Genomic DNA, 24,153 nt, shown 5'->3' on the forward strand with positions numbered 1-24,153 from the left:
TATTCTCACTTTAAAACTTTCTTTCCCTTTGGTCTGAAAGGGAGGTTTTTTCTACTTACTGTATACTTTGCTGATGGCGAAGTGAATCTAGCTATGAGATTATTATTTAAGTTCTTATTTTGGCTATGCTATTACAGAAAAATGTTAGCCATCTCTTTTATAAGGTCTAAAGAGTAAATTGTGCATCCTACAGATTCCTTCATAATAGAATTAGTTTCCTACCTTGAAGAGAATAGAGAAATGCAAGAATAAGTTGGGCTTAGAATAGAGAAATGAGGGAGCAAGTCCTAGATCGCTTGCTGACAATAGCAATATTACATGAATACTTAGCAAACCGTTTCAACCATTAGATAACAACTTAAGAAAACATTTACCAGAAGGTCCAATGCCTTCTATAAATTTTAAGAATCATGTATTTGGAAACACCTCTTAAATATCTAACATGGTGTAGTTTGTTTAACCAGTAAACTTAAGCACAACCATCTAAAATATTTTTAGTTTCTTTCTACCAACACGTTTAAAACATGATACACAAATTCAGGTCACACAATTAAAATGTATCTTTGATTGATTTTAGCAGCTTAAATTTATGGACAATCTTATCTATAAGCCATTTAAAATAAAACTCTTAATAAAATTTCCCCATGTGGACATACAATATGTACACACGTATAACATAACATAATAGACCAATATAGCAATTTTAATAATAGCTTTTAAAATCTTTAACTCTTTTTGTAGATTGCCAATTGATTTGAATTGCTTTTTGTTTTTAGTAACCTCAGTTAACCATACTTTCTCTCAGTTGGTACTGTTAATACATTATTGGCTTCATCTGTTTACAGAGCCATCCCAAAGTACTGAATACAAAAGAAGTGGCTGGAAAAAGTCCATAGGAACCTATAGGAGGACAGCTAAACACAGAACCAACAACACTTTAGTTTTATGAGCAGCACATCATATATAACTATGGATGACAAAAGACTTTAAGTCGCCATGTTTAAAATTATAAACTCATCAACCAACAAGAGGCACTTGCTTACTTCACTTTGAAAGCACCTGTAGGATTTTACAAATATTTAACCCTTTAGGCCCCTGGGGCTTTCTCATTAAGATAACTATCATGTCTAGTAACACAAGATCATTAGACTTTTTAATTCTCAAACATTTGTATTAATAGCATTTTCCATTATAGAAACTTAAAATTTAGTACCACATCACATCTTGACAGTCCTTCTAATATAATCCAAATAGACTGATTAGTTGGTGTCTCTATAAGATGAGAGACATAGGTCCTTCGATTTTTTCAGTTGGGCCCCAACTGGAAAAACCAAAGTCCAGGATTTACTGGAAATTTTAGAGTCCAGATTGTTTGAAACTTTGATTTTTTGAATGCCTGTCAAGAATGCCAAGAAGGCTCAAAATCCAAAATATCTGGTTGAAATAAGATTCCTTAAAATCATGACATAACATAGACCAAATTTGATCATTGTTACAAGGTGATTATTCAAATCTTTGAAAATAAGCACATACTTCAATAACCCACAGCTCTTAATAAAAATTCAGCTGTTTTTGAACAATTAGAATTTAACAGACATCAAGAGAACATAATAGATTACTTTAACACATTGCTTTAACAGAGCATCAGAGTTTAATTCTATGTCAAAGAGAAATTGAGCTTCCTGTGATCTTTTGCTGTGAAGTTTCCTTCCTTTACCTTCTTTCATATTGGTGACCATGTTTCTGTGTTTCTGTGTGTAACACATCTTTAAGCATCTTTTGCAGGGCAGGATGAGTGGCAACAAATTCTTTCAGTTTCTGTTTGCTATGAAAAGTCTTAATTTCACCTTCATTCACAAATGAGAGCTTTGCAGGATATAGTATTCTGGGCTGGCAGTTTTTCTCTCTTAGTACCTGGGCTATGTCTCGCCATTCCCTTCTAGCTTGTAGGGTTTCTGATGAGAAGTCTGCTGTGAGTCTAATTGGAGATCCTCTAAGAGTGGTCTGACGTTTCTCTCTTGCACCTTTTAGGATCTTTTCTTTATGTTTCACTGTGGTGAGTTTGATTACAACATGTCGTGGTGAGGATCTCTTTTGGTCATGTTTATTAGGGGTTCTATAAGCTTCCTGTACTAAGATGCCTCTGTCCTTCTCCAAACCTGGGAAATTTTCTGCTAGTATCTCACTGAAAATGCCTTCTAATCCTTTCTCCCTCTCCATGCCTTCAGGAACTCCTAGAACCCGAATGTTGGGTTTTTTAATAGTATCCTGTAGATTCCCGACAATATTTTTTAGATTTCTAATTTCTTCTTCTTTTCTTTGGTTTGCCTGTTTCCTTTCCTGTTCTCTGTCTTCTAAGTCTGATATTCTCTCTTCTGCTTCGCCCATTCTGTTTTTAAGGCTCTCTAATGTGTTTGTCATTTGATCTATTGAATTCTTCATTTCATTATGATTTCTCGTCACTATCACAGTTTCTTGTTCCACTAGTTGTTTCATTTCATTTTGATTCCTCCTTAATATTTCATTTTCACGAGAGAGATTTTCTATCTTGTCCATTAAGGATTTCTGTAGTTCAAGAATTTGTTTTTGAGAACTTCTTAATGTTCTTATCAATTTTTTGAGATCTGCTTCTTGCATTTCTTCAATCTCCTCATCTTCATAATCTTGAATTGGGGTGTCTTTTTCATTTGGGGGCATCATAGTGTCTTCCCTGTTCTTGTTAGCTTGGTTTTTGCGTTTGTTGTTTGGCATGTTGGAGATATTTGGTTTCTTCACTGTGGTGTTTTTTCTTGTTACACTATGGCTCTATATTAAGTGGACTGTCTGCTTTCAGTGGAGCCTCAGAGGCTTGAGATGAGTGTGGACTGAGAGCTGTGTTTGGTTCCTCAGGGTTGAGGGTGTGTCAAAGATGACACTCCCAGGTTAGGTGTGGTAAATTTCTCTTTCTTTTTTTGATTCAAAAGGGAAGTAATTCTGCACAGCTGAACGTAATTGGAGGTAGTTAGCAGGCAAATGATATACCCACAGGAGCCAGAGATCGGAAGCTCTTTCCCAAGGACCACACAGGGAATCTCTGCTACCCTCAGTGTGGGCTCCAATTCTCCTGCAGTCTCCCACTGGGTTGCCAAGTTAGATCCTAATCTCCTGTTATTTCACCCCTCCCCCCAGAGTCAGGTTTTTCTGCTAGGCTCAGGGCCAGTGCAGACCTGAGGTCGCCCTGCTTATGATGTATGTCCAAAATGGCGCCTGCTCTGTCTTGCTTGCCTTTGAGAGGTGAGCGGAGAGAGAGAAACTTGTGTCCGTATCGGTCACTTTTTTTATTTTTTTCCTCTCTCTCTTCTAGTTAGCCTGGTGAACTTTTCCTCATGGAGTTTCAAGCCTCGTTCCCTCTAGTCTCCTCTTTCCGCTTGCCCGCTGGTGTCTCGGGCTATTGAGGTTCGGCTCACCTCGTGTTCCAGCGCTGGTGTGTTGAGTCTGCCGCTGGTGTCCCGAACTTGGGCTCCCACGCTCTCCACGCAGGTACACTGTGAATCACTAGTTCTGGAAGTGTTTCCTCTGCTGTTTCATCCCCTACTGTTCCTTGACCTTGCAGTATCTCCACTTATATTAAACTGTCTCTCCCCCGGACTAATAGTGTGCTCCCTGCCTATTCCGCCATCTTGCCGCTCTCCTGCATAGAATGTATTTTACCATTCTTTAATTTCAATATATTATTGCCTTTGAATCTAACATGGATGGAGATTACCAGTTGTGAAATACATGGAAATTATATGAATCAAAATAAAAGCACACAAAGCCAAATATAAAAATACTTGATAATAAAGACATGGAAGACCCTTCCATAGGCGACGGAATCCAAGTGACTAAGCAGCACAGAAAGAAGTATTTAAAATCACTGAGAATTAGAGCATGAAATTGAAACATTTTTTACTTATCAGTTAGAAAATAATTTGAGAGATGGAGAATATCAAGTATTGTTTAGATATGAAACACAAGAATTCTCTTGCTCTATGCTACTTAGTGTTAAAAATAATTTCTTATAAAATGTTATTAAAATGAGCTAAAAGCAGGAATGACTGCTATTATTACCACTATTTTAGAATTAGATACTCAGGCAAATATATGATAAGGGAAGGAAAAGATAAAAATATAGAGTGATAAATCTCAAAATGTTATGAGTAAATCAGTAAATCACTCAGCGGAAATGATTATAGAAAATATAAATTAGAATGAGATATCTTGATGTAAGGTAACTATAATTCTTTGATATGTCATATAAATCAGTATTTTGATGTCTACCAATGACTACTTTGAAGATGTAGAAAAGGAAGATTATAGCTATAACAAAATATTTAATTCTGTTTATAGTACATTATTAAGCACTATGTAATACTTTAAAACTATAATCTTCTAATCTAGAATATTATTCTAATTCTAATAAAGTTTTCAACAAAATAGTGAAAAAACTTGAATGGGTAGCATAATAGTAGTCTATATGAAATGTTATATAGATGCTATAATAATCAAAAACAATGATATGCTAGTTACTTCCATGAAAAAAATATGTTGGGAGCTGGAGGAATTGTAACATTGTGCATTGGAAAAGGCCTAGATAATATAGGAGTAATACTGAATATAAAGAAACATTAACTGACACAAAGCAATGGAGTGTATGTCTACAATGATAGTTTAATTGTATAAGGAAAGAGGCACTAGTAAATGCATTTTATTGGGAAAACTTCCAACTTTACTATTTTCACTGATAGTAAATTTAAGAAAAATTAAAATAAATACATGATCAATGAACATGAAATTTCACAGAAAAATATAAAATTATGCTTTAATACACAGTTGAGAATGTAAATTATGTTCAATAAATATAAAAATAGCATGAAATGATACATATATTTATATCCATATTTACATATGTGGATACATGTAGATATAAACATATAAATGACATGGAAAAGGTTTGACAGATACCCAGCTAGTGACACACATGTAAATGTAAAGGTTTATTGGAGGAAATGGAGAATTCCAGGGAGTGGTGGATCTAGTCTTTGCATGGTGTCCCATGGGCAGGAGTCCAGGAAAGAAACTTGTCCCCTTGATGTTCCTACAAATTTGCAGGGAAGTTGAAATGGGTTCTTTGGAACATCTAGTCAAATAGTAGATGATAATGAAAGTCTGTTAGTGGAACAACTGGTCTTGTTAGAATGGTGGTGGGGAGATGGGTTTCTGGAGCTTAATGGTTGATATAAATATCCACTACTCATAGCGGGGGGTTGGCCAAGACCAGTGGTGCTAAATTAATACAGTGATCATAAAGGAAACAAGACTCAGGCTTCTCCAGGTCTGTCTCTGCTTGGCACCAAACTGATCATAGTGCTCACTTCTGAAAGAAAGCTGAAAGCTGATGGGTGGGGAGGCGTGAAGACGAACCTCCACTTCATTCATCCTGTGTTCTCTATGGTTGAACTTGTTTATCAGAACAAAGAAATCAACCGATCACACGTGTCATTCAAAATCAATTTAAAATAAGACATTGTAGCAAGCGTCTTAACAATGCATTTCCTCCGGGAGTGCCTGGTTCTGAGGCCTTGCTCTGATTTGTGACTGCAGCTTCCTGTTAATGGAGACCCTGCAGAGTAGAGACAGATGGCTCAACTACTCGGGTCCCTCCCATGCACACAACAGACTAGATTGTATTTCTGTCTCATGACATTAGCGTGGCTGTACCCTGGCTGGAGTGGGCATTTGGGGAGTGAATCAACTGATGGGAGTGCTCTCTCTGTCTTCCTGCCTATTGAATAATAAAAATTAAGACATTAAATAAGACATTGCCCTTTCCTTAGCGTGATGGAGGAATGAAAGCATGCTGTTCTTTCCAACGATAAAGGACATGAGTTGAATTCTGAAAGTCTGGGTAGATAAGAAATGATTAAATCTAAGCAAATGCATAAAACATAAATAAAAAGACTTCCTCTGTGTCGTTTGCATGGATTCTTTTTGTACTCTCAGCTGAAGTCAGTCACCAAAAATCTACAACCCAAGTATGCTTCTTTAAAAGAGCAATCAATGTCTTTGTGTTAATAGACCAGCGCTTTTGTAAGTGTTGTGTCCTGCAAATAAATTTATACTGAATGTTTGGCTTCTTGCCAGGGGAGTCTCAGCAGCTGAGTAATGACAGAAAATAGCCCGTAGGCAGAGAAGCAAGTCACTACCTTTTTGCATCTGACCACGAACACTAGGCAGAAACCTGGAAGGATGTGAAACCTTTACTGGCTTTTAATGGAAGTTGCATGTAAAGTGAAATGTTTGTAAACACAGATTCCTTCTTCATACCTGTGGTTCAACAATCCAGGCACCTCCTGCTGTGCCACTGCGACATCAGTACCCTGCTACAGAAAAACAAATTCTTCTAACTTTTGTCTTCTGAAAGGGACTCATTAATTTGTGATTGCTACATTCAGCTTACAGATGCGATGTCTGCTTTGCTTCGTGGGCTCAGCGGTTGTGATAGTGGGCCTGCCATTCGGCTCAGTAAGTGGGGCATCTCATGAATGCTGTGAAGGAGGCCCAACAAAAACCCATAGCAAGTGGCTATTTTGCTGGAAAGAGCTGGATAAACATAAACGGTTTCCCAATTTTCACCTGGATCGCTGTTGACAATCTTGCTTTTCAGTCTCATTGTATCCTAACCTGTTCTTTCTTTCTTATTCACAGATGCTGTCTTACAAATAAACCAATGAGAAAAGAAAGAGGGGTAGAACAAATGTGTAACAGAGTAAAAGTGAGGGCGTCCCCTAATTGTTCCATCTGCTGAAGATTTGACTTTGAAAATAATTACATAGCAGATGGGACAGGTAAATTGTTGAAAAACTGACATTCAACTCATTTCATCAATAAGTGGTTTAGCAATAAACAAAAATAGTAATGATATGTTTTGGTAATTGTTATTGCTAAGTGCTCCTCTCTAACTATCCAGCTAGAATTACAATAAATAACTTTATATCTTGGGGCTAGTCAGTGCTGTGGCATAATGGGTAAAGCCACTGCCTGCAGTGCCTGTATCTCATATGGGCACCGGTTCAAGTCCTGGCTGCTCCACTTCAGATCCAGCTCTCTGCTGTGGCCTGGAAAAGCAGTGGAAGATGGCCCAAGTCCTTGGGTTCCTGCACTCTCGTGGGAGGTCCAGAAGAGGCTCCTGGCTTTAGATCAGCACAGCTCCGGCCTTTGTGGGCAGCTGGGGAGTGAATCAACGGATGGAAGACCTCTCTCTCTCTTTCCTCTCTCTCTCTCCTTCTCTCTGTGTGTAACTCTGACTTCCAAATAAATAAATATTTAAAAATAATTTGGTATCTTTATTTAGTCTTTCCTACCGTTCTCACTTTGTAAAATTGTCTCCCCCTTAGTCCTGTGTTTATGTACTCACCTGTCTTCCAAGCAACACATCCTCAAAACGTCTACCAAATTCTCAATCCCTGAGTTACAGTCATTGGCCTCTGATGTCCCACACACCCTGTGTCTACCAGCATCACAGCAGAGATTATAGTTGGGCAGGGTATTTTGCATTCCATCAGACCTGCCCTCCATTTAGCTCCACCATGCTCTCTGCCCCCAAAGCTTAACACTATAAACTTCCAGGACTGTCCACCATTTGCACTTCTGCAAAGCTTTGACCAAAAAGAAGCCATGCAGGAGATTATAAGAAAGGAAAACAGAAAAGGGTTTTTACTCCCATGGTTTACTGCTTGGACTGACCATACTCCTGAACCCCAAGTCAATGCTTCTTTCAAGCTGCTCTCCTATAAACAACTCCCTACCCTAACTCTACCCATCTTTACCGCAGCACAGAGATGTACAGATCTGCTGCTCACTAGCTTCCACTTGGGACTTTCTTCCTTTTGACCACACCACTCATGTCTGTCAACATCCTCTTCACAAGATACCCACTCCCTGCAACAAACATCTCCAAAATGTAGTGACTTTATAAACAATCATTTTACTTTTTCTCATAATATTTGAATTAAGAATTCTAGCAAGACATGGTGGACTATTCTTCTGCCCTGTGTATTATTGATGGGATTCACTTGGTGGCATTCAGCAGGAGGCTGGGCTAGAGTGTCCGAGGAAGAGACACTGATATCCATGGGTCATTAGCAGGGACCAGCTGGGAGGCTGTGCTCAATTGGGGCCTTCTTCTTTTCCAAGTAGTCTCAGGGCTTCTCAATCTTGTCTTTTTAGAAGGGTGCTCAAACTTTTTACAAGGTAGATCTTACCTGACTAGAAGAGATCCTCGTATTGGGCTTGAGTAGAACAAGATGGAAGCTGCTAGTGCTTTTGAAAATTAGGAGAGTATCTGGCTATGTGAGTTTTCTGTTGTAACAGCAAATAACCCATCCTATTCACAAGTTCAAATCACACTCGAAGAGATGATATCATACAGAGAGTGTATATCAAGGGGGCAGGAATCCTAGGGGCCACCTTAAGATTTTCTGATCATAGTCTCCCCATGGCCCTCAGCCATTCATATCCTTCCAAAATGTGAAACACACCCATCTCCTCTGCGACAGTCCTCCAGTCAGATCATGAGAGCATCCACCAAACTCCAACACCACCACGCCTAAATCAAGTGAAGATGAAGTTTCTGTGTATAATAAATTAAGTTCAATGCTGGGGAACATTTTATCTCCACCAAAGGGAAAAAAAATGAAACCAAAGAAAAAAGTTGATGAATCTTAATGAAGAATGGGATGGGAGAGGGAGTAGGAGGTGGGACGGGAGTGGGAGGGTGGGTATCGGGGGAAGAACCATTATATTCCAAAAGCTGTACCTATGAAATTTATATTTACTAAATAGAAGCTTTCTTAAAAAGAAGGAAAAAAAAATTATCTGCACTGAATCCATCCAACCCATGATGTGGAAGCACGTTTAGTGTAACTGTGACAGATCCTCTAGTTCAAAGGAGAGGGGGAGAAATAGAAGGTAAAAGGAATAACAAGTTACTAAAAGTTTTATAATAAAGTTTGGCAAATAGTGACTTTTTGGGGACCAGTTTCTAAAGATTAAGAATAAACCTCTGGGTCTCCAGGCTCTGCCCTCTGGGCTATTGTTTCTACTTTCTGATTTATCTTTTCTTTTCCATGAAAATAGCAAGTATTTGAAGCTGACTGTTTTATCAGCCTGCTTGCTGCCAACAGAATTTTAGAAGTGTGAAAGCTTCCTTTTGTTTCATATTCTCTTTGTCTCTTTCAGTCCAACCTAGTAATATTTAGCTCAAGACATTTCTCAAAAATTTTGTGGGTCTGCAAGGGATTAAAGTGGGTCTCATTCCACTAAGGAAAAGCTATGCCCACAACTCTTCGGGTCATTCTGAAGACTTAGCAAATGATGGTAAAGTTATACCTTCCTTGTAGTGCCTCTATTGTTCATGTTATACTTGCATGATGTTTTTACATATTAAAAACCTTTACAGCTAGCTTACGGCTAGCCACATCTTAGAGATGGCGAAGGGCTTGGCTAGGAGGGGCATGCGTTCACTATGCACACAAGCCAGTCCACAGCCAGCTTCCTCTGGCCTGAACACCCCAGCAGACAACACTCTTCTGTCTTCATCATCCCAGGGTCAAGGGCTGTGCAAGTAGAAATCGAGCCTGCAGTGATTACGCAAAGAGCAGTCTCGAATGGTTTACTCTCTCTGCCTTTCCTTTCCCATAGAAACCCCAGTGAAGGCTCTGGTATGTGCTTTCCCCTCTTACGAACCTTCTGCCTCCTTACCAAACCTGAATCTCTCCAGGTGGCCCTGCATGGCATGACATGCTCTCTGGGACCTGTAAATATAATAAACTTCTGTTTTACTGAGTCTGCTGTCTCCTGTGTGGCTGCACTTGGGTGACATCAGCTTAAAAAATCAGCTTTGGGCAGTATTTTTTTTTTTTTTAGTGTTAGTATTTTTGTCATCCAGAGAGGTTTAGAATTTTCAAAGTGATCAAATGATGACTTTCCTTTTGCTCTGAAATTCTTTCTTCAATTTAAGCCTCTTCTCTCCCATTTCACTGCAAGCAGCAATTTAAGAGAATGGGCAGAACCTTCGACAGTCTGCTTGAAAATGTCCCCATCTAGGCATTTCTATTCACCACTTATGATTTCCACAGTCAGTGAAACTGTAGGACACAATTCTGCTAAACTTTCTGAAGTTGTATAAGACAGGTCCTGTTTCCTTCAGTTTCCAATGATATGTCTCCCACTTTCTTTTGAGCTCTTGCTGGCATCTTTAATGCCCATATCTCTATTTTTTTTAAAGATATATTTATTTCTTTGAGAGGTAGAGAAGTTACAGAGACAGAGAAACAGAAAAAAGGTCTTCCATTCACTGGTTCACTCCCCAAATGGCTGCAACGGCCAGAAGTGGGCCCATCAGAAGCCAGGAGCTTCTTCCAGGTCTACCACAGGGTGCAGGGGCCAAGCACTTGGGCCATCCTCCACAGCTTTCCCAGGCAATAGCAGAGAGCTGAATTGGAAGAGGAGTAGCCAGGACTAGAACCGGCACCCATATGGAATCCTGGCACTGCAGGTGGGAGCTTAGCCCACTACACCACAGCACTGGCCCCATCCATATCTCTATGAAGAGTCTGCTCAGAACAGGTGTTTGGTTTAGCAGTTAAGACAATGTTTGGGACCCCTGCATCCCATATTGGAGTGCCTGTTTAATATATAGCTCTGGCTCTTGATTCCAGGTTCTTGAGACCCTGGGTGGCAGTGGTGATGGCTCAAGTAAATGAGTTCCTGCCCTGTGGGAGACTGGGATTGCATACCTAGCTTCAACCAGGCTCAGCACCATCCCTGGCCAATGTGGGCCGTTGGGGAACGGGCTGGTTTATAGGATCCTTCTGTCTCTCAAACAAATGCATTTTAAAAATTAGAAAAGAGTCTGTTCAAGACAGTTGGACATTCCACCATCTATTTGATATTTGTCCATGCTCTACCCACTGCCCAACCACAAAGTCATTGCCATTAGAGCAGGAACAGCAAAGTCTGTTAGTTTTCTTGCTGCATAATGATGACCAGCAATAGAGAAGCCTAAACAACACAGGTGCACCTTCCAGATTTGTAGGTTAGAAATTCAGGCACAGAAAGGCAGCTCTGCTCCAGTCTCACAGGGCTGAGGTCAAGGTACTGTTCAGGCTGGGGTTTCCTTTGATCTTCAGTGTCCTCTTCCAAGATCTTTCAGAATTTTGGCAGAATCCCCTTCTTTGTGGTTATAGGACAGAGGTTCCTATTTGGTTGTCCTCATTCAAGGACTGCTCTCAACCATCAGAGGCTCACTTCCATGCTACGTTTCTAGCCAAGAGCCTTTTCTCAACATCTCTCTGTACATGTTTAAGGCCAGTAGACTTTTCCTAATGCTTTGAATCGCTTCCTTTGTCAGAGACTCAGTCCCTTTGCAGACTTATCTGACTAATTCAGGCTTCCACAGGAACATCTCTCTACTTGCAAAATACATTCACTCCTTACCAAGACCTTCGGGGTTTTTTTCCCACTGTAGTAAGTTCGGGATCTCATCCTACACATGACGTGCAGAGAATGGGGATTTTTTGAATGCAGATCTTTGCTCTCTATAATTTAAAATGAGGTAACACAAAACTGGATAATTATAAGAAAAACTGTTATTCTACCTGGCAAAACAGGGAAGCCAAAGCAGTCACTGAAAAGTTGGACATGGTCCAGTCAACTCTACTTGTCTTGCTTCTTAGAAATGTCTTCCTGAGATAATTTTCTCTACCTTGGGAGTCAGGCATCCTTTTATGTAAAAGATTGTCTGGTGCTTGTAGCTATTAAAGCTTCGAAGCTGGTTACCTGGTCCTAGTATGTCGGGGCACCCACTTTTTGTGTGTTCTGTCTCTCTTTCAGTATAAGCGATCTTAAAAAAAAGATTGTTGGCTTCCTTTTTGTCAGCCTAGAATTCACTCCATTAAACTGAACCATGCTCACAAATCTCTCATAGATTCCTTTTCCAATCCCCAGGGTCTCTGTGAAGCTGATGTGAAACCATTAATTTGCCCGGGCTGCCATGACAGAGTAACATACACTGGAGGCGTCATCAACAGAAACTCACCGTCTCACAGTTCTGGAGGCTGGAAGCCTAAAATATCAAGGTGTCTGTGGAGTTGATTCCTCCTGAGATCTATGAGCAAAGTCTGTTCTCTGTCATTTCCCTAGATTCTGGTATTTTGTTGGCCATGTCCAGCTTCCTGGACTGATAAATGCATCCATCAGATAACACTTGTTTCGATGGTCATGTGCCATATTCCTATAAATCTTTCTTCAAGTTTCCCCCTTTTTAAGGACACTGGCCCTAATGGATGCCTTTCAATTTGGTAAAAAGTTTAATCTTCCAATAAAGTCACGTTCTGAGACACAGGAGTTAGGACGTCTACACATGGATTTTGAGGGTAACACAATTTAAACCACAACAGGGATACTGTGCTTAGTCATCTTAGAAACCTTATCTCATTGAAACCAAATAAACCATGACATCATCCACACCATTCTGTGCACCAGGAATCTGGCTATGGCACAGATGTCCAATTCTTCTGCCACAGTGGCTTTAACCAGTGGTAATAATCTGGTAACCAATCTGGTCTCAAAGGCCAGTGAGGGTTTTATCAAAATTCCTGACATTTTGGTGGAGATAGCTGGAAAGCTGGGCTGATTGAGATGGCTCCAGCCCTTTCCATATATTCTCAGGGCATATCTGAATGATCTTTCTTAAACCCTAGTCTTATTTTTTATGTGGTGGTTTGGGGTTTGCTAGTCCAAGGTGGAACCTCCATGTCCTCTTAAAGGTGAGACCCAGAACAGTAGTAATATTATTTTTGCATGTTCTCTTGGTTAAAATAATCACAGCCTAGTTCAACTTCAAAAAGAGGGGACATTCTCTCAATGGAGAAGTTTTACAGAATTGTTAACTTTATTTAGTTTATCACAGTCCCTTGTAAATAATAAAAAGCTCATAAGTTGAATATGCCATCTGTTTTCTGATTTAATGTAGTAATTGGTATAAGGGGGAGCTCCAGGAAATAGCCTTTTTTTTTTAATTTAGTGAATATAAATTTCCAAAGTACAGCTCATATATTACAAAGGCTCTCCCCCCCCCCCAACTCCCCCTCCGGCAACCCTCCCCCCTCCCACTCTCTCTCCCCTTCCATTCCCATCAAGATTCATTTTCAATTCTCTTTATATATAGAAATTCAGTTTAGTATATATATAGATTTCAACAGTTTGTCCTCCCATAGCAACACAAAGTGAAAAAATACTGTTGGAGTACTAGTTATAGCATTAAATAACAGTAACATCACATTAATGACTGAGATTCTGCAAGATTTTTTAAAAAAAAGATTGATTATTTTTCTATGTAATTTCCAATTTAAAATCAAGGGTTTGTTTTTTTTTCATTTTCAATTATCTTTATATACAGAAAATCGCTTCAGTATATACTAAGCAAAGCTTTCATCAGTTTGCACCCACACATAACCACAAAGTGTAAAAATACTGTTTCAGTACTAGCTATATCATTACTTCACCTTTGACAACCTATTAAGGACAGGTCCCACATGGGACGGAAGTACACAGTGACTCCTGATGTTGATTTAACAATTTAACACTCTTGTTTATGGCATCAGTAATCTTCCCTAGGCTCTAGCCATGAGTTGCCGAGGCTATGGAAGCCTTCAGGGTTCGCCGACTTCGATCCCATTCTGACAAGGCCATAGTCAAAGTGGAAGTTCTCTCCTCCCTCCAGAGAAAGTCACCTCCTACCTTGATGGCTCTGTTCTTTCCACTGGGATCACACTCGCTGAGATCTTTCATTTAGGTCTTCTTCTTCTTCATCTTTTTTTTTTCCCCCAGCGTGTCTTGGCTTTCCATGCCTAAAATACTCTCATAGGCTCTTAAGCCAGATCCGAATGCCTTACGGGCTGATTCTGAGGCCAGAGTGCTATTTAGGACATCTGTCATTCTATGAGTCTGCTGTGTATCCTGCTTCCCATGTTGGATCCTTCTCCTCCCCCCCCCTTTTTTTTATCAGTTAGTATTAGCGGACACTATTCTTGTTTGTGTGATTCCTTTGACTCTTAGGCCTACCAATGTGATCAGCTGTGAACTGAAGTTGATCACCTGGGCTGGTGAGATGGCATTGGTACATGCCACCTTGATGGGATTGTATCGGAATCCCCTGGAACTTTTCTAACTTCATCATTTGGGGCAAATCCAATTGAGCATGTCCCCTATTATACATCTCCTCCCTCTCCTTTTCTCATTCTTATATTTAACCGGGATCACTTTTCAGTTAAGATTTAGACACCTCAGAATAATTGTGTGTTAATTACAAAGTTTACAAAAAAATACTAAAATAGATAAAGTGTTACGTTGTACATCAACAGTCAGCACCATAGCTGATCAAGTCACTATTTCTCATAGTGTCCATTACACTTCCACAGGTTACCCTTTGGTGCTCAGTTAGTTGTTGCCGATCAGGGAAAACAAATGATATTTTTCTCTTTGGGACTGGCTTAATTCACTTAGCATGATGCTTTCCAGATTGCTCCATTTTGTTGCAAATGACTGGGTTTCATTGTTTTTGACTGCTGTATAGTATTTCATAGAGTACATATCCCATAGTTTCTTTATCCAGTCTACTGTTGATGGGCATTTGGGTAGGTTCCAGGTCTTAGCTATTGTGAATTGAGCTGCAATAAACATTAATGTGCAGATGGCTTTTTTGTTTGCCAATTTAATTTCTTTTGGGTAAATTCCAAGGAGTGGGATGGCTGGGTTGAATGGTAGGGTTATATTCAGGTTTCTGAGGAATCTCCAGACTAACTTCCATAGTGGCTTAACCAGTTTGCATTCCCACCAACAGTGGGTTAGTGTCCCTTTTTCCCCACATCCTCTCCAGCATCTATTGTTGGTTGATTTCTGAATGTGGGCCATTCTAACCGGGGTGAGGTGAAACCTCATTGTGGTTTTGATTTGCAGGAAATAGCCTTTTAAAAAGCAGATTTTAAACTTTCAGTAACCAGGATTATAAAATGAATCTGTTTTGGGGTAAATGGAACATGAATTGGCTAGTGTCTACAGTCACATCATGATTAATCACAGTATCACCAATGGTGATACGGGATGAAAAGTGAGAGGAAGGCAAAACTTTGACCAAATATTGAACGTGATCATTAGTTGCTAAGACAAAAGTAGCAATAATAAGGTTTGTAAAATCACATGTTTTCCTACCACCCTAGAGGGAAACCATGAGTGCAAAGAGCCAACAGAGTCAATGAACATATATTTTTAAATTAGTGTAAACTGCTAGGGCTCCATTGTGGGCTTGACAAATCCCTTATTTTCTGTAGCTACATGACAGAAATGATTGAAACAAAGTCTAGGGTCTGATGATAATAGCTGCCAGCTAATAGTACTAGTTCTGCCAAGTCCATCACCATGGCAAAGAAGACAAGAAAACCTTGAGAAAAGGGATGGAAATTTGGGGGCAGACAAGGGTAAGGGTGAAAACCTTTCATCTCTAAATTTCCTTAAAAACCCATTGGTAGCAAAAGCAGCTTTCTTTATTGCAAATGAACCTTCCAAGGGCTGCAACAGGAAAGCTGTGTCATGAACTCCTTTTTATCACTTCTGATTCTTACAGATTTAGATCTCACCATGGTATAGATGGATCAGAAGAGATAGCTATGCACCAGAGGAGTTGTAAGATCTCATCTTAAGCAAGAAAATTTGGAAGTCATTTTGGTTGCAGTGAAACAGACAACAGTATATTATTTTTGGCTGGTCAAGGGACTAATTCAAAGTTTCAAATTCTAAGTCATAATATAATTTGAAATGATCTATTTGATATCGCATAGAATTTAACGCTATTTTATGCCACTGAGATCCATATGGATCCCTGTGGAGGATTGCATTGCTGGCCTAAATCTTTACCCATTTCTTTATCTCAGTCCTTTTTTCATGTGACCTGTTTTTGCCCCTTAGAAGTAGAATGTTTTTGCCACCTGATGACACTGTGCTCAGTAACATGCCTCATACTCAGGTAAAGATATTAGCATGTCTGCTCTGATCTAAATCCTGAGAGATCTTTGTGCATTTGCTTGTTTTCTTGCCCAGTACCATCACCATGGAAAGGGCATGGTCCCACTAGCCCACAAGATACCTAAGGATAATAAAGTTCCTGTGTTCAAGGAATTGGAGCTATTCAAGATGCCATAGTCTGAGACAGAGACATAACAGTTTTTCTGCAAGTTTAGAAAGAAACCTGATATTTTAGAGTTCTTTGTTATGTGGCATTACTAAGCAATTTTTTACTAATGCAGACTTACTGGATAGAAGAAAAAAAATCTTGAGAAAGTTAGAGGTGTTGTAATGTCAACAACATTTCTAGGGGTCCAGTAACTTGATGCATAATGGGATATTCCTTCTACAATGAAAGACAAGTTACCAAACTCTGCTCTGTACACTATGAAGATGGAGGTATAATCACTTAGTGGGGGAGTGGGTGTTTGCCCCAGTGGTTAAGATGCCATTCGGTGTCTCTGCATCCCCTATCAGAGAGCCTGTGTTAAAATCCTAGCTCTTCTTCTGATGACCCCTTCGTGCTAATATTCTTCTTGGGAAAAAGAAGCTTATGGCCCAAGTACTTGGGTGAATACCACTGTTGTGTGAGACCTGGACCATGTTCTGTGCTCCTGGCTTTGGCTTGACTCAGCTCCAGCTGTTGTGGACATCTGAGGAGTGAACCAGCAGTTGGAAAATATGACTCTCTGTGTCTCCCTCTCAAATGAAATGAAAATAAGTAAATAGAAATTTAAAATGAAAAAAAAAAAAAACTGAAGACTTGGTGGGTCTCTAAGTGTTGGACAGCTACATTTACACAATGGAGCATGTGAACCTAACAAAGTATGTATTCACAAGATTAGACATTAAGAATAGCATGTGAATTTTATTACTTACTATTTCTGTTCCATCTTTAGTTCTACCTTCACTATGTTACATGAAGGTCATGAAAATCAGCTAATTTAGGTTTCACATATTAGGAGAGCAAAAACAATTAATATTTTATAATATAGAAGGTAATGAAAATTTATTGATGTGTTTTCATTTTGAAGGACCTTAGCTTTTTCCCTAAAGGAAAGGAAAGATGAGATGTTGATCATAAAAATGGAAAACTGTAGAAGCTGGCGCTGTGGCGCAGCAGGTAAAGCTGCCGCCTGCAGTGTCAGCATCCCATATGGGCATCAGTTCGAGTCCCAGCTGTTCCACTTCTGATCCAGCTCTCTGTTATGGCCTGGGAAAGCAGTAGAAGATGGCCCAAGTCTTTGGGTGCCTGCAACAGTGTGGGAGACCTGGAAGAAGCTCCTGGCTGCTGGCTTCAGATTGGTACAGGTCTAGCTGTTACGGCCAATTGGGGAGTGAACCATCAGATGGAAGACCTCTCTCTCTCTCTCTCTCTCTCTCTCTCTCTCTCTCTCTCTCTCTCTGTCTCTGTCTCTCTGTAACTCTTTCAAATAAATAAAACTTTTTTTTTAACAGAAAACTGTAAAGGATGTCTTCTCTTTGTTCTGAATATACTTCTCACCTTTTTTAGCTCACTTACGGGGCAGCTGAATTACACAGATACATCAATGGGCTCTCTTGTCCTCTGTCTTCTGGTTGGCTTCAACCAATGGAGGGTGATTTTAGGAAACTGAAATCTGATTTCCTCCTTTCAAAGTCATTTTGGACTGATTGTCACTTGATCTGAAGGCTCCCTTTCCCAGGAAATGCTTACCTTCAAAATTATTTTAACCACCCCTTCTGTCTGTCTTCCCTTCGAATGTTAATAGCCTTACTGCTTCTGGCTGCAGACACTAATCTACCCTTGTTTTCCTCCTCTCTAGATTGCTATAAATGCATGAAATCTATACATAAATTTTATTAATGGTCCTTTTGTACACTAACCTTCCTCAAATTACCCTACACTGAGTGTGCAATGTTTTTATAGTAGTTAGTTGGTTTTACTTTCTACTCTATTTGTTTAATAATTTGGTCATGCAATCCCATTACTTTCAGTTTTCATAAAAGGTAATCCAAGGGACCAGCATTGTGGTATAGTGGGTTAAGCTGTTGCTTACATTGCCTACATACATTCCATATTGGAGTGGCCATTTGAGTGCTGTCTGCTTATCCAGCTCCCTTGCTAATGCACCTTGGAAAGTACCAGAAGATGACCCAAGTCCTTGAACATCTACCTCCCACTTGGAAGACTCAGATGGAGTTCCTGGCTCCTGGCTTTGGCCTGAACCAGCCATGGACATTGTGACCATTTGGACAGTGAATCAGCATTTGGAAGATCAATTCTTTCTTTCTTGCTCTCTCATTCTCTGTCTCTCTGTCAAATAAAAATTGAAAAAATAAAATCTTATTCTTATGTCCTTTGTGTGGATTTTGCATTTGATGAATTATTATTGGGTAAATGAGAGAAACACATGAAGAAAATCATCCAAGCACATCTGAAATCAGTGTTAGAGGGAAAATTAATAAATGATACTATAAACTTTTCATCCAGAGTTCACAGCAGTATTCTTATCATCCAAACATGGATGAAAAATATTCTCTTTTCCATTCCTTCTTTGTATCCTCAGACCTACTAATAATTGCTCACTACACTACCTTAGTTACACCAACATACATACCAAGTCCAATTTCACATTGGAGTTATTTTGATTCTAAAATATGCAAAATTGCCATTATATTAGAAAACTCTGAGAGAAGTTGAGCAGACCAAAAATCTTCTTAGCCTCTGCAATATTATGGACATATAAAACCTTACTTATCTACAGAATATTAGGTATAACCTTGTTTGCATCTTTACAAAACCTTTGGAAGTTAGAGAATGAGGTATTCATTGGGCATGAAAGGCCAAGAGACTCAGACAAAGCCAGAAAGTCAGCAGAGGATTTTGGGGAACCTGAGACACAGCCAAGATTAATTTTTTGAAATACCTGTCCAGAATTAGAGAGGGCAAAGATCTAGACTTTTATGCAGGCTGAGCACGTATGGAAAACCAGCAGGATAGAAGTGCAGTGCACACATTTGCACTTCTAGGATACTTGCCTGAAGAAATCTCTTTAATGTCCCTTCAAAGAACCTAATCTTTGTGGGCTTCTGACACTGAGCAAAGAGGAATCTGAACCAGTGACGACACATGGAGATATCACACCCTCTCCTCTTGAGAGAGCACACAGAGCCCGTATGGCCAGCAAAGAGTCAAAAAACTAAAATGCTGGCGAGATGTGGAGCCACAGGGACTCTCATTCATTACTTGGAGGATGGGAGGGCAGAGGCAGCACAGGTGAGCTAAGGACTCATTGATGAGAAATGGGAAACTGGAAGCAGAAAATGCAGACTCCTTTGATGAACTTCAGATGTCAGAAAATCATGGACATAAAATGAAAATATGTGAAGTATAAATAAAATCATCAGACAAGAGCTAGGACAGTCATCTGGGCGAAAGGGAAGGGAAATAGAGGAAGAATTCTTTGTTTTAATAAACATAAGATAAATGAAGGTATATATGGGCTGAGATAGAATCAACAAAGAAGAGTTGTTAAATGAGCTGTGGGCAGAGACAAGATGGAAACCTGCTATTCTAACCACTGTAATAACATTTGGGAGATTTTCAAGGATTTTTGGTGGAGAGCCTCTGCAGAGGAATAATCTATTTTCCTTCTACCTCTTCTTCAAAACCATATTTTTATTGGCTTCTGCTTGCGAAGAGAGCATTGTAGGACTTTATCTTAATTTTGGCCTTAGCCTGTGGCCAGAGATAAAAGAAAACACCTGGCTTATCCTTGTCTAATTAAAGTGACCTTTAATGAATGTTTAAATCACATCTACAGTACAGCTAGTAAATGGAAAAATTGTTAATAGAATCTGGTTACAGACTAGTACACGTACTGATAAAAACAAAAAAACCACAGTCAATATATCCATATACTATATATGTCTGCTACGTACTCTACATAGGTAGAAGCAAAGGTAGTATTGCCATACTTAAAAAGAAACGTTTAAAAATCCAATCTGTAACTTGTTTTGACAATATTCTGCTTTTAGCCTTATATCATCCTCAATAAGTATTTCATTTACCTAATGAAAAACATATTTAAAGTAATGAGTACACAGTATTTTAATTTGCATATGCAAATACATTTAATCAGTAGGAATAGCTGGCAGAAGGAAACTGCATGCTTTTAATTACTTCAGTGACTGTCCATTTCTTCAAGTTAATGGGAATACTTTATACCTTGGATTTGAAATACATACTTTAAAGAGAAAAAGACTAAAATCTTCAATGTGGGAAGTGACTATGATGGTAATAATAGCTACCAATTACTGAATTCCACTGACTGTTACATAACATCCCTATTTTATTTTCATTTTATACAATACCTAAGCAAGTGGATGTTTTTATCCTCATTTTCAAGATGAAGAAATTGGAGTTCAGTGAGCTAGAATGATTTGCTGAAGGTCACACTTTAAATAACCAAGCTGAGATTTAAAGCTAGATCTGTTTGACTTCCAAGTCTGACCTCTTCCCTCTACATGAGGAACACCTTCAATTATCTATGTATGCTTCTCCATTCAAAGTTTTCATTTTCTAACGCTTTCTATGCAGTTTGAAATTTAAGAGAAAACTGGCAGTGGAAAGTTACATTTCATAAAAGAAATACCTGCAGATCAAACAAGTAGGATTAATTCTAGCTCCAACACAACATCTTGAGAATGCTACCTATGGACTGGTATATAGAATTTGAAATGAAATATTAATAAAATTATATTGGTGGTGTTCCTCAGCTTCTAGAGTTTGACTTCTCCAGGTATTAATCCAATGGAAGTGAATACCTTCATGGATTCAGGTGCAACTACGGTTACAGAACAATACAGAGTATATGGAGAATTGAAGTATGTTTTAGTGAGCTTATTTTGCCTATTGAAGGAGCTCCAGGGAGGCAAGGGAAGAAAGACACAGGTCATGGCTCCAAGACTCAGGAACAAGTTTCCTAAGTATGATTAAATGGACTAATAAGGCTGGTGTGGTATAGTGGGTTAAGTCTCTGCCTGTGATACTGGTATCACATATGGGCACTGGGTAGTATCCTGGATGCTCCACTTCTGATCCAGCTCCATGTTAATATTCATGGGAAAGCAATGGAAGATGGCCTAAGTGCTCAAGCCCCTACCACCCATGAGAGGCACCAGGATAAAGTTCTTAGCTTTGGCTTGACCCAACCCCAGACTATTGCTGCCATCTGGGGAGTGAACTAGTGGATAGAAAATCAATCAATTGATTAATCAATCTCTCTCCTCCATCTCTCTCTCCCCCATCTCTCTCCCCAATCTCTGTAACTCTGTGTTTCTAATAAAATAATTTTTTACATATGGATTAATAACACTAATAAAAATAATTTTTGTATTCCCAATGGCTTATTATATCCATTAAGTTGTCATTTTCCCAGTCGTCATCACATAGCATCATTGCTAGTCACGCTCAATGACAAAGACCTCCCCAACTTTACTTCCATCTTGACCTGCCTCTGCACCTCCACACATTACTGTTCTGACAAGTCAGCTTGTAACTTTACCAGAGAGCCAATATTCTTTTTTTCAGATTAGATTTATTTGGAAGGTACATATCTATTGCCCCATCTTAATTAAAGTCACAATTTCCAATTTCTCACAATTTCCATTTTCCTACACAAAAGCCTTCATAACAATTCTCAGATACTTTGCAATTGTTATTTATTGTTTGATCTGGCAATTTGCTGGCTTCTTTAGTCTATTTTCATTTCATATATTTTTTAAATATCTCATCACATACCAATATGAACTTAGTTTATATACATGTTGTGAGACAAATAAGGATTACTGAGTTAAACATCAACTAAATAAAGACAAAATATCTGCTACTTTTTTATTTAAATCTTTCCCATTTTGAGGACAATACACATTTTTGCATAGTTACATGATGCGTTCATTTGTTTTCAGACTCCTTTGTCTCATTAGCATTCAAGCACACATTCCAGATTCTGGTAAAGTTACAGGATTTCAACATGATAAACAGCTAGGTAGCTACAACAAATGATCAGGGGGAAGGTGTAGCTTCTAACAGATTTCCAGATACTCATGACTAAAGGAAAAGATGGTGGTAAGTTTTTGCTGTTCAGGGGAACAGTCACACACCTAAACATCTGTAGAAATCATCAACATGCCTCACTCAGAAAATATTTGGACAATTTGTGACTTTCATTACTAATACACAAAATTTTCTATTACCTGATAACTTACATGTTTTTTTTGTTTGTTTGTTTTAAACTTCTATTTAATGAATAGAAATTTTCAATGTACAGCTTATGGATTACAATGGCTTCCCCCCCCCCCACAACTTCCTTCCCACCCACAACCCTCCCCTTTCTCTCTCCCTCTCCCCTTCCATTCACATCAAGATTCATTTTCATTTCTCTTTATATACAGAAGATCAGTTTAGTATATATTAAGTAAAGATTTCAACAGTTTGCACCCACATAGAAACACAAAGTGAAAAATACTGTTTGAGTACTAGTTATAGCATTAAATCACAATGTACAGCACATTAAGGACAGAGATCCTACATGAGGAGTAAGTGCACAGTGACTCCTATTGTTGACTTAACAATTTGACACTCTTGTTTATGGCATCAGTAATCTCCCTAGGCTCCAGTCATGAGTTGCCAAGGCTGTGGAAGCCTTTTGAGTTCACCAATTCTAATCTTATTTAGACAAGGTCATAGTCAAAGTGGAAGTTCTCTCCTCCCTTCAGAGAAAGGTACCTCTTACTTTGATGACCTGTTCTTTCCACTGGGATCTCACTCACAGAGATCTTTCATTTAGGTTGTTTATTTATTATTATTATTTTTTTTTACAGAGTGTCTTGGCTTTCCATGCCTGAAATACTCTCATGGGCTCTTCAGCCAGATCTGAATGCCCTAAAGGCTGATTCTGAGGCCAGAGTGCTATTTAGGACATCTGTCATTCTATGAGTCTGCTGTGTATCCCGCTTCCCATGTTGGATAGTTCTCTCCTTTTTTTGTTCTATCGGTTAGTATTTTCAGACACTAGTCTTGTTTATGTGATCCCTTTGATTCTTAGTCCTATCATTATGATGAATTATGAACTGAAATTGATCACTTGGACTAGTGACATGGCATTGGTACATGCCTCCTTGATGGGATTGAATTGGAATCCCCTGGTATATTTCTAACTCTGCCATTTGGGGCAAGTCTCTTCTCATACGTATGTGATATTAATATAACACTACATTAATAATACTAAATATCTAAATAAATATAGCATATTGTATATACTACATGGTTAATTAGTTCATGTTGTTTATCCAATTACAATATACAGGTATGTGTTAGTAGTCTATAAGGACTGTGAGATAGGAATAGGAAGAAAATATTCTGTTTACAGGCTCAAATAGGTAAGAGGGAATCTCTAGTTACCACTCACTCCAAATGACTCATAGGAAATGTGGCTGTTCACTTCATTTGGCTAAACCATCATCTTATCTGTACCGACCACGATGTTTGGTCTCTAAAGTGGAAGATCAAATTAATTTTTTTTTACAAGATGTGTGCAGCAGACAGTACTATGTCCAATCGAAAGCCACTGTGTCTGTAATCCCCAGAACCTGTGAATGTTACCTTACATCAAAAAAAGGGACTTCGCATGTGTGGTTCTATTAAGATTCTTGAGTTGGGGGGATTATCCTGATCATCTGGTTACACCCAATGTAAACATAAGAGCCCTTACTGATAGAGCAATACACAGGTCAGAGATAGAAGGGGGTGTGAGACTGGAAACAGGATGTCAGTGAAATGATATGGATGTGCAGATGCAACACTGCTGACTTTGAAATGGAAGGAGGGTCCACTGTGAAAGTGTATAGATGGCTGCCGGAAGGAGGAAAAGCTGAGAAATCAGGTTGTCCCCTAAAATCTTTAGAAGGAATGCAGCTCTGTCAACATCTTGATTTGGGCCCAGTAAAACCCATTTTGAATTTCTAAAC

Source organism: Lepus europaeus, chromosome 17, assembly GCF_033115175.1.
Source record: "Lepus europaeus isolate LE1 chromosome 17, mLepTim1.pri, whole genome shotgun sequence".
NCBI classification, from domain to species: Eukaryota; Metazoa; Chordata; class Mammalia; order Lagomorpha; family Leporidae; genus Lepus; species Lepus europaeus.